Raw genomic sequence first — 13,078 nt, 5'->3', positions numbered from 1 at the left:
ATGGCATTGAATAAAACACTTTGCTATCTATATTATATGATGCCTAGCCACATAAGCAAAATTAACATGTTTTTCCCCTTTATATTGTAGTGACTGTAAGTAGCCTGTTCTCTAAGTTAAATAGAGATGTATTTTTGTTATTGTGTGTTATTCACAGTAATCATGTATGTGCTTAATTCACATGTGAAGCTAAGAATCTAATGACCTAAGCATAACCAAAGTCAAATAGCATATAACAAACAATGGTTTTGGATCAAACAACATAGATATAGGGAAATTGGAGTTGCTTGAAAAGAAGCAATCTCTTCCATTGTTACAAATCAAATGGCAAACCAAAAATTCTCTTTTCTGTGATGAGACTTAAGCATTGCATATCATCATTGCTTCACAATCTGTGAGTAGATTCAAAATGACCCTTGATTTGATTAGACAAAACCATTTCAACCATTTCTCAGTACATTAATCCAAAGAATCATTGCATTTTCATAATCAAATTGACCTACTTTGTGAATTTTTCTACAACAAATATTTTATACATTCTCTAGTATCAATTAAAATTGGACATCTTTTAACGTCTCAAAAAAAAAAAAGTGGACATCTTCTTAGTGAATTAGGAAAGGATAACAAATGACATAGAAGTAAAACTACCAAAGATCCCTTTGTTATCACTTGCAAAAGAATTGCTCAAATTACTATTTTTTTTGCTAATATTCCACCTACAGGAAGGATGTAGCACTAACTTCTTACTTTTATACATGTTGAAAAAATGATCATGTATTATTTTTGGTTCTGCTTCTATACAGTATGAAGAAATTTGCAATTAGGCCATCTTCATGGCACAATTAAGAAATGATTATTGCCTTTTACCTTTTTATAATATGGTAATGACATTGTAGTCCGTCACTATCCATGAGATTAGCAATTATAATTTTGCCACAATTACTATTGTCTAGTGTATCAAACTGGTTGCAAATGTACAAAATGTCTTTCTCTTCTATCTTCCATCTCCTTGAGTTTGTAGATTACAAATTCATATTTACTGCAACCATAAGAGAATTAAAATGACTTGATTTGCATTCAATAAATACTAATAAATTATTGTAAATTAGGAACCTGACAATGCTAATGTATTAACAAGATGAGAGAAATGTCCAAGTGGCCAGAACATATGTGACACCTCAAACAAAACACCATGGAGAAGAAAGTTGATATGAGATGGTTGTTTCCTTCTTGGTTTGATTGAATTAAATTGTAAACATAATAATGCTATCTAATTCATGGTGATTTAAAAAATTCTCAGATCATTGCTACTTTCCTAATGTTTGAACTCACTGTTCTGCTTATCATTCATATCAATAATTAGCTTATGGAAATTGATTTAGAATTTTATGGGGATAGTCTACATCTGAGCCATGTATTTTTTTTCTTTTTCTATTAGAATTGCTTAAAAATAATCTGGTTTATAAGTTAAAAATAATTTGGTTGTATTTGAACATCATTACTACATAACTTATTAATTTATGCTTTGGCATTTGTTATTAATGTCTATCACAACAATTATTCAATTCATAATCTTGTTTGAGGCTAGTTATATTCACTTTATAATGTAGTTTTACATATACTATTGTTAGAAAATGTGTGATAACAATAATGAGAGATGTTGAGACTATGACAAAAACTGTCAAACCTTGTTAAAAAAAAAAAAATTACGATGTCATTTATATGCTCAATAGAATGTTTACATATTTAGGAAGTTCGAGAAATCGTTAAAAGACGATATTGCCCATAATGGTACCATTAAGTCGATTAAGCCTCGAACTAGTTCAAATAGGAATTTTAAGGTGAAATTAAGAGTTTCATAGTTCAAGAATGACTCAAAATGGTAATTCGGAGTTTGAGGATTAATTTGGAATCAAACCGAAAATTTCACTATCTAGGGGCAAAATGGTCATTTGCCACCTGGAGACAAAATGAAAATTTTTAGAAAAGATTTTTTGGCCCCATTTGATTTATTGGAGTATGATTTAAGGTTTAGAAGTGAAAATTTTTAATTTCGGTATAATTTGGAGTAGATGAGTGAAATGGTAATTTTGCCACCTCGAGGGTAAAACGGTAAATTTTCACCCCCGATACTTGTCAAGACCAAGGGATTTTATTCATCATAGAAATGGATAAACATGAGAAATGTGTGGTAGAGAATTAAAGAATTAAAAGTCAAATATTTAAAATTTGAACCAATAAGGAAATGCCATGTGTCATACTTTTATTATTTTATTGTTATTTTATAAAAAGGCATAAAAATCAGCCCATTTCTCCCATAGTGGTCGGCCAAACCAGAAGAGAAGAGAAACCAAGGAAGAGCAAATCCTAGGTGGGAAAAATCAAAGAGAAAGTGTTGGAATTCAAAGATTTGATCAAGTAAAGGTAAAATTTCTTTGATTTTGCTAGTGATTTACCTTACCCACGCATTTTTCCTTAATTTTCATGGTTGAAAAGCATGCTTTTATGGTGAATTCATGGCTGGTCAAAATGGGTATGGAGAGAGAATGATCTTGGATTGGTTTGATTTTGAGGTATGTTAGTGTTTTTAGGTGATTAATGATGTGTAACATGAAAACAAGTGAAGAAAACCACCAAAGGTTTGGTGTCCATCAATAGCTAAATTCTCTAAGTGAATACTGAGGAAGAATGAGGTATTATCCTAGGTGATTTGAGTAAGAAATAATAGTATTTGGTGTAGGAATTAATGAATTATGGTGAGAAAATTACGTAAGAAAAATCACGAAGTTAGTGTACCATTGTTGGCCAAAAGTTCCAAAAAGAAAAGTAAAGATAAATTTTACCTAATTTTGTGTTAATTAGTTTGTGTTTAGTGAATTGAGGGATTGAAAAAGAAATAGAGCAAGTTGGTGTGAAATTGGACGCATTGGCCAATTTATCGAATGAAAAATCAACTTAGGCCAATACCGGGTCTAGATGGCTACCTGTGTATTTTTTTCATTTCATATCATGCATATATATATATCGAGTCTGAAATAGCTTATGACTGTTAGACACAATTTAATTGGAATATGTGTCATGGATTATGGCTAGGTGGTGAGCCATTGGATACAGGTAAAGGACTGTACCCGCGGATTGAAAATGGGAGTATTTCTACTCCTAATATTGTGAGTGGACAATTTATCGTCTTAAATATCTAGAATAATTATACTTGTTTGATGCTTGTATTGAATGGTGAGTTTAAATTATAAAATATTATGTTTTTCAATTAAAATGTTTTTTAATAAAAATGAGATTTATACTGATTTTGAAATCAAATATTGTTTTGGAAAAATTGAGTATATGGAGACTGTGTTGAAATTTATGATTTTATATGTTATTGAAATTGTGGCTTATGACACTATGGTAGCATGATGGCTAAATTTTTAGGGTTGGCATGAAATATATGAACAGTTTTGGATTGGTCTCGGTAGACTGGGTTAAATTTTATTCGCCATATTATGCTACTGAAAATTTTATGAGTCTGGTGGTATATTAAACGGTCACTGCAGTGGTGAGGGTTTCCGTGGACTGCCTAAGAGAGGGGCACGGTAACCCAATTATATATTTACCTCCAGGGGGAGATGCTCGATGAAGTATCTCTTGAGGTAAGATTTGAGTGCACCTCGCGTTCGGGCCACCACGTGAGAGTGAGACTCAGCCAACGTCAAGGAATGGCTGTGTGTCAGATGCGAAAACATGTTTATAGGTATGAGACATTTAACAACCTTGGCGGTCTCAGTGGGATACCTTGACGAAGGTACCCGCGAGAATGATTCTGGCAGGGGCCAAGTTTAAGAAACTCATAAGCCAGGAAAATTTTGATGTAAAGAAATTGTTTGGTATAGATTGAAACGAATTTTACGTTATAAACATTATTGAAATATAACGTTTTTATATTGTCTCCATTTACTCGGCTTTAGATGCTTTTGATGGTAATTGTTTACTCACTGGGATTATGTAATCTCACTCCTCTTCCTATTCATTTTTCAGGCTCAGAACAGTTTGTTGATAGTTGATTAAGACGAGAATAAATCTCGGAGTTGCATCTTAGAAAGTAAGGGTTCGTAGCCCTACACCTTCTTGGTTAGTTAGGGGCACACGTGTCACTGTAAAAGTAATTTTATATTTCAATTATCTGATTTAAAGTATGTATGAATATATTTAGCTTTTACACCATGTTTTTGGCGAGTTTCGATATTTTCAAAAAAAAAAGACTAAAATACCCTTATGAGACAGAAATAAATTTTCATTGTTTTTGGATGGGAAAATAGTCCATATAGTTTCAAAACACAATTTTAGTTACTGTCGATCACAAGGGAGGTAAGAAAACTGATACGAAAGCCTTGCGAGGTTTCGGTCAGCATTCGGGGTAAAGAATGTTTGGTGAGACTTCGCGGTGGTTGTCACGGGCTCGATGAGAGTTTCGGGTCGTGACAAACTTCTTGCATGGATTTCGTTTTAGAAAAAGGTGAAAACCATAAAAACATAGATGGCAACAAAGCAAAGTCATTAACAAATCTTGTTGTCCAAAGCGATCTAAGAATGCCTTTGTCTTTTATTAGTGAAATGTGTACATATGTTGCTTTTTTGTTATTTGACATAATTGTAAGTATTATTGTTCATTAAATTGTGAAATTTATTATATATTGATGTTTATGTTGATGATTAAATTTAGTTTATAATAATAATTTTTTTTACAGTGAATCCATTTGTGGTGAAAATAAAAATAAAAACACATGTAATTTAAAGTTGTTATTAAAAAACCTAAACGTAAAGTTTTTAAAAGTTATGATTAAAAATTCTTAATGAAAAACAATAAGAATTGACATAAAAACTCGTAAAGATAGAACAATTAAATTTAAAATCTTAACGTAAATGTGTGAGAGTTAACGTAACAACTCAATTTAGGAAAAAAATCTAATTTTAATGAAAACAAAATATTTTAATTTATATTATCAGACTAAAAGTGTTTAACAATATAAAATTTGCAATTTTTAAATAAAGAATAATAAAGATAAAAATAATTATAGTTCAAAATTGATATAGAAAATCTTTTATGTGAAATTGTAAGAATTAACATAAAAAATTATAAAAGTGGAATATAAATTGAAATTTGTATATCGTTAAACACTTTTAACTGAAGAATATAAATTTAAGTATTTACTTTTCATTAAAAGTAGATTTTTTGTACTTAATTGACTTGTTACATTAACTTTTACATATTTACATTAAGATTTAAAATTTATTTATTCCACTTGTATAAGTTTTTACATCAATTCTTATAGTTTTACGTCAAAACTTTTCTATGTCAGTTTTGAAATATAATTATCTTTATTGTCAGTTAAAATTCAAAAACTTGTCAGTTAAAATCCTACTACGCAAGTATACGTATCGAATAGATGGTATATTAGCAAGCAGGGTATCGATCTCACAGGAAATTAATCTAAAACTTTACTAAGTACTAAAATTAGAACAATTTAATCTTATCCAAATAATCAAAATTAAATAATTAATTAAAACTAAAATTAAAACCAATACAAAAAATCAAAATAATAACTTGAGAAAATATCAAATCAAACAAGCCTAGGATCACAATATCCCTCACACTTCATCTAAATCTTACCTCTCTTACTTAACTTATTTCAATGGGTTGAATTGCTAATCTAGAGTCTTAAATTATTTATAAGGGTCTCCCGACTCAACCTATAAAAATATATATTTTAACCAAAACACTATATCCAAAACACTATATCCCTATGTGATTTGAAATTAAAACAGACTCATTAAGTTCAGGCTATAATTTAGCTACATACGGCCTATAGGTATATCCTTATCCTATACGCAAATCAATTAATTTGATCATATGCTATCCCAATTTTAGTCTACTCTAAACTCCCTTTTCCAAGTTTGTTTAGGTTCCTAGATCAATTTAATTGATGATCAGACAATTAAAAGCAGTAAGAACAAATTGGAATAAACAATTCAAATCCCATTAAAATAAGCAAGAAATAGATTTAAAAATTTAGACTACATGTGAGTTCAATTGCAATCTTAGAAAAAGAAATTTAGCTACTCATACTTGCAAAATAAAATAACATTGTATAAAATTCAACCATTGAAAGTAACAAAAATAATAAAAGCCAAGGAAGAAAACAAAACAATATTTGCCGCCTTGATTTCCAAGTTTCAGCCTCAACTTTTAGCTTATTGAATCTCCCAAAGGTTCTGTCTAATGTTGTTAAACATATCTTATTTATACTAATAGACTAAATCTAAAGTTCCTTAAGCTGACCTAGGGTTTAATTGGGCTTAAAAGTGTAATAAAAGGCTCAAAAATCAATTATCAGTCTTTACAAGTTTTCATTCCCGGCACAGTACGTCCAGCCATATTCCGACGCGATGTTCTCTATCTTCGAGGCAGAACTGGGCAAAGTGATCTTCATGAAAGTTGTAGCTCTGTTTCTTATCTTTCCAATAGTCAAGAATCGCATCATTTGAAGTTTTGTAACCCGAGATATGGCCAAAATACTAAAACATACGCAAGCAAATTTTGGATCTTTCAACACCTTACTTTCCAAAATTAAGCCCAATCACTTTTAATCCTACAAAAAATATAAAAACCACTAAATAATAACTAAAATAAAAGGAATAACATAAAATTAAAATAACTCACTAAAAAGTAACCTAATCATAAAAACAACTAAAAATAATTAAATTATAATTGAAAATTGACGACTTAGCTAATATTTAATAACAAAATTGAAATAAAATAATTCTATAAAAAAGAATTATCATTTATCCTTATTATTCTTCATTTAAAAATAAAATTTTATATATCGTTAAACACATTTAGCTAAGAATATAAATTCAAATATTTGTTTTTCATTAAAATTAGATTTTTTTACTTAATTGACTTATTACGTTAACTTTAACACATTTACGTTAAGATTTAAAATTTAATTATTTCACTTTTATAAGTTGTTATGTTAATACTTACAGTTTTACTTAAAGGCTTCTCTATATCAATTTTGAACTATAATTACTTTCATCATTATTATTCTTTATTGGAAAATTAAAATTTTTATATCGCTAAACACTTTTAGTTCAAGAATATAAATTTAAATGTTTGTTTTTCACTAAGATTAAGTTTTTTTACCTAATTGACTTGTTAGATTAACTCTCACACATTTATGTTAAGATTTAAAATTTAATTATTCTATTTTTACAAGGTTTTACGTCAATTCTTATAATTTTACGATAAGGTTTGTCTATACTAGTTTTGATTTATAATTATTTTTATCTTTATTATTCTTTATTTAAAAATAAAAATTTGTATATCGTTAAACACTTTTAGTTGAAAAATATAAATTTAAATATTTATTTCTCATTAAAATTAGATTTTTTTACTTAATTAACTTATTACGTTAACTCCTACACATCTATGTTAAGATTTAAAATTTAGGTATTCCACCTTTATAAGTTTTTACCTCAATTCTTATAGTTTTACGTTAAAATTTTTCTATGTCAATTTGAACTATAATTATTTTTATCCTTATTATTTTTTATTTTAAAATTAAAATTTGTATATCGTTAAATACTTTTAGTCTGAGAATATAAATTTAAATGTTTTTTTTTCACTAAAATTAGATTTTTTTACTTAATTGGCTTATTATGTTAATTCTCACACATTTACGCTAAGATTTAAAATTTAGTTATTCCACCTTTATAAGTTTTTACGTCAATTCTTATAGTTTTACGTCAAGATTTTTCTATGTAAATTTTGAACTATAATTATTTTTTCCCTCATTATTCTTTACTTAAAAATTAAAATTTGTATATCGTTAAACACTTTTAACCCGAGAATATAAATTTAAATACTTATTTTTTATTAAAATGAGATTTTTTTTACTTAATTGACGTGTTACGTTAACTCTCAGATATTTACGTTAACATTTAAAATTTGTTTATTCGACCTGTATAATACATCAATTCTTACAGTTTTACGTCAAAGCTTTTGTATGTCAGTTTTGAACTATAATTATCTTTATCTTTATTATTCTTCATTTAAAAATAAAAATTTATACAACGTTAAACACTTTTAGCCAAAAAATATAAATTCAAAAATTTGTTTTTCATTAAAATTATTATTTTTTACTTAATTGACTTATTACATTAACTCTCACACATTTACGTTAAGAATAAAACTTAGTTATTCCACCTTTATAAGTTTTTATGTCAAGTTTTACTTCAAGGTTATTTTATGTCAATTTTCAATTATAATTATTTTTATCTTTATTATTTTTTATTTTAAAATTAAAATTTGTATATTGTTAAATACTTTTAATCCGAAAATATAAATTTAAATGTTTGTTTTCATTAAAATTAGATTTTTTTACTTAAATGACTTGTTACGTTAACTCTCACATATTTACATTAAGATTTAAAATTTAGCTATTCCACTTTTAGAAGTTTTTACATCAATTTTTACAGTTTTATGTCAAGGCATTTTTATGTTAATTTTCAATATAATTATTTTTATTTAAATTTTTTATAATTTTTATAAAAATTAACATAAAAACTTAAATGTGTACCTTGTGAAATTTTTATAATTTTTATTTAAATAATTATAGTTGAAAATTAACATAGCAAACCCTTGACGTAAAAATGTAAGAATTGACGTTAAAACTTATAAAAGTGGAATAACTAAATTTTAATTCTTAATGTAAATGTGTGAGAGTTAACGTAACAAGTCAATTAAATAAAAAAAACTAATTTTAATGAAAAACAAACATTTAAATTTATGTTCTCGAATTAAAAGTATTTAACAATATACAAATTTTAATTTTAAAATAAATAGTTATAGTTCAAAATTGATATAGAAAAGTCTTGACGTAAAACTGTAAGAATTGATGTAAAAATTTATAAAAGTAGAATAACTAAATTTTAAATTGTCAAACCCTGTTCTATAAAATAATTACGACGTCATTTACATGCTCAATAGAATGTTTGCATATTTAGGAAGTTCAAGAAATCGTTAAAAGACAATATTGCCCCTAATGGTACTAGTAAGTCGATTAAGCCTTGAACTAGTTCAAATAGGAATTTTAAGGTGAAATTAAGAGTTTCACAGTTCAGGGATGACTCAAAATGGTAATTCAAAGTTCGAGGATCAATTTGGAGTCAAATCGGAATTTTCACTATCTAGGGGCAAAATGGTCATTTGCCACCTGGAGACAAAATGAAAATTTTAGAAAAGATTTTTTTTGACCCCATTTGACTTATTGGAGTATGATTTGAGGTTTAGAAGTGAAAAATTTTAATTTTCGGTATAATTTGGAGTATAGGGGTGAAATGGTAATTTTGCCAACCCGAGGGGCAAATCTGTAAATTTTCACCCCCGACACTTGTCAAGACCAAGGGATTTTATTCATCATAGAAATGGATAAATATGAGAAATGTGTGGCGGAGAATTAAAGAATTAAAAGTCAAATATTTAAAATTTGAACCAATAAGGAAATGCTATGTGTCATGTTTTTATTATATTATTGTTTCTTTATAAAAAGGCATAAAAATCAGCCCATTTCTCCTATAGTGGTCAGCCAAACCAGAAGAGAAGAGAAACCAAGGAAGAACAAACCCTAGGTGGAAAAAATCAAAGAGAAAGTGTTGGAATTCAAGGATTTGATCAAGCAAATGTAAAATTTTTTTGATTTTGCTAGTGATTTACCTTACCCATGCATTTTCCCTTAATTTTCATGGTTAAATTACATATTTTCATGATGAATTCATGGCTGGTCAAAATTGGTAAAGAGAGAGAAAGATGTTGGATTGAATTGATTTTAAGATATATTAGTGTTTTTAGTTAGTTTAGCATATTTAGAAGCAAAACAATAAGAAAAGAATCCATTTTCCCCATGAATCTTCATTGGCCAAATCTTCCTTGATGTGTGTGGGTGATAGATTGTTATTATTTCAAGAGAAATGGCTTTGAAAATGATGAATAATGGTGAGAAAATTAAGTAGGAAAAATCACGGTGTTAGTGCACTGTAATGGCCAAATTTTTCCAAACAGGAAGGTTTTGTGCTAAAATTGGTGTTATTTGAATAATGTTTGGTGAATTGAGGTATTAGAAATGAAATGGAGCAATTTGGAGCCAAATCGGACACAATTGTCATTTAATCGGGTAATAGGCCGAATTAGGTCAGCACCGCATTTAAGCGGTAGTCGAATAAGTTGCATATCATATCATGCATATACACCGAGCCTGAATTGATTTTATAATGGTCAAGCATTAATGTGGTGAATTATGTATTGTACATTGTGGATAGGTGGTGAGTAAATTACACTGGTAAAAGTACAGAGTTTGTGCTTGAAGACTGAGATTAGGAGTACATCGACTCCTAGAACTGTGAGTAAACTTATTATCATCTTAATTATCTAGAGTAGTTTTATACAATTATGTGATTTTATAGAAAATGGATTTAAATGGTAAATTGCTATGTTTTAGGAGAAATTGTGATTTTATAAAATGATTTTATAAATTTTCTGAAAAGTGGAATACTGATTTTGAAAATAGAGCAATTGGAGATTGCCTACTTGTGTTATAAATTATGTTTTAAATTATATGGCTTATAGCAATATGTGAGCATGAATGGCAAAGTTGGTATTTGTATCAAAAATTATATATACTATGTATTCAGCCTTGAGAGGCTAGATTGCGATAAATTACTATGTCATGCGGATAAATATTTTATAAATCAGGTGGTAGATAAAATAATCTATAATCACTGCAGTGGTGGGGGTTCCCGTGGACTGCCTATGAGAGAGGCACGGTAACTCAGTTATATATTTACCTCCAGGGGGAGATGTTAGACGAAGTATCTCCTGAGGTAAAGATTTGAGTGCACTTCACGTGGATCACCGCGTGAGAATGAGACTCAGCCAACGTAAAAGAACGATTGTGTGTCAGATGCAAAAACATGTTTATGGGATATTTAACAGCCTTGGCGGTCTCAGTAGGATACCTTGACGAAGGTACCCGCGAAAATAATTTTGGCAGGAGCCAAGTTTTGTGAGATATATAAGTCATGTTGATTAATTGAGTAAACTGAATATTCATGTTATGAAACATATATTGGAAAAGAATATTTTAATTTGTCTCCATTTACTCGCTTTTAGATGGTTTAGATGGTGTCTGTTTACTCACTGAGATTTTATAATCTCACCACCCTCATTTCCTCACATTTCAGGCTCAGAAAATTTCATAGTTAGCTGACTTTGACAAGGACCTTCATTTGGACTTGAATCGGCAAAAACTGTAGGCTTTTAGCTTCCAATGCATTTTGGTTAGTTGGGGGCCCACGTGTCACTGTAAAAATAATTTTATACTTCAGTTATCTAATTTAAAGTATGTATGAACATATTTAGCTTTTACACCATGTTTTTGACGGGTTTCGGTATTTTTGAAGAAAAATTGACGAAAATACCCTTGTGAGTCAAAAAATAATATTATATTATTTTGATTTGGAAACGACTTGTGATTTTTTGAAATGCGAGATTTAATAACTGTCGCTCACCGGAGAGATGCGGAAACTAATGCTAAGCCTTGCAAGGTTCCGATCGGCAATCCGAGTAATGAGTGGCTATCGGGACGTCGCGGTGATTGTCATGGACCCGATGGGAGTTCCGGATCGTGACATAAATCTTAATATAAATGTGTGACAGTTAACGTAATAAGTTAATTAAGTAAAAAAATCTAATTTGAATGAGAAATAAATATTTAAATTTATATTTTTCTATCAAAAGTGTTTAACGATATATAAATTTTTATTTTTAAATAAAAAATAATAAGGATAAAGATAATTATAGTTCAAAACTAGTATAGAAAAACCTTATCGTAAAACCATAAGAATTGACGTAAAACCTTATAAAAGTGGAATAATTAAATTTTAAATCTTAACATAAATGTGTGAGAGTTAGCTTAACAAGTCAATTAAGTAAAAAAAACTTAATTTTAGTGAAAAACAAACATTTAAATGTATATTCTTGAACTAAAAGAGTTTAACAATAGAAAATTTTTAATTTTTGAATAAAGAATAATAAGGATAAAAATAATTATAGTTCAAATTTGATATAGATAAGCTTTGAAGTAAAATTGTAAGAATTGACGTAAAAACTTATAAAGGTGAAATAATTAAATTTTAAATCTTAACGTAAATGTATGAAAGTTAACGTAATAAGTTAATTAAGTAAAAAAATCTAATTTTAATAAAAAATAAATAGTTGAATTTTATTCTCGGCTAAAACTATTTAACGATATACAAATTTTTATTTTTAAATGAAGAATAATAAGGATAAAGATAATTATATTTTAAACCGATATAGAAAAGCCTTGATGTAAAACTGCAAGAATTGACGTAAAAACTTATACAGGTAGAATAAATAAATTTTAAATCTTAACGTAAATATTTGAGAGTTAACGTAATAAGTCAATTAAATACAAAAATCTAATTTTAATGAAAAATAAATATTTAAATTTATATTTTCGAGTTAAAAGTGTTTAACAATATACAAATTTTAATTTTTAAATAAAGAATAATGAGGGTAAAAATAATTATAGTTCAAAATTGACATAAAAAAGTCTTAACGTAAAACTATAAAAATTGGCATAAAAACTTATAAAGGTGGAATAACTAAATTTTAAATTTTAATGTAAATGTGTGAGTGTTAATGTAACAAGTTAATTAAGTGAAAAAAATCTAATTTTAGTGAAATACAAATATTTAAATTTTTATTCTCAGATTAAAAGTGTTTAACGATATACAAATTTTAACTATTAAATAAAGAATAATAAGGATAAAAATAATTATAGTTCAAAGTTGATATAGAAAAACTTTGACGTAAAACTGTAAAAATTATGTAAAAACAAATAAATTTAAAATTTTAACGTAAATATATGAGAGTTAACCTAACAAGTAATAATAATAAATTTTATTGAATTAATTAATTAAATCTAAATTTAATATAAAAATAATA

This window comes from Theobroma cacao, chromosome 3 (genome assembly GCF_053813885.1).
Source record: "Theobroma cacao isolate CCN51 chromosome 3, ASM5381388v1, whole genome shotgun sequence".
Classification (NCBI taxonomy): domain Eukaryota; kingdom Viridiplantae; phylum Streptophyta; class Magnoliopsida; order Malvales; family Malvaceae; genus Theobroma; species Theobroma cacao.
This window is presented reverse-complemented; position numbering follows the sequence as displayed.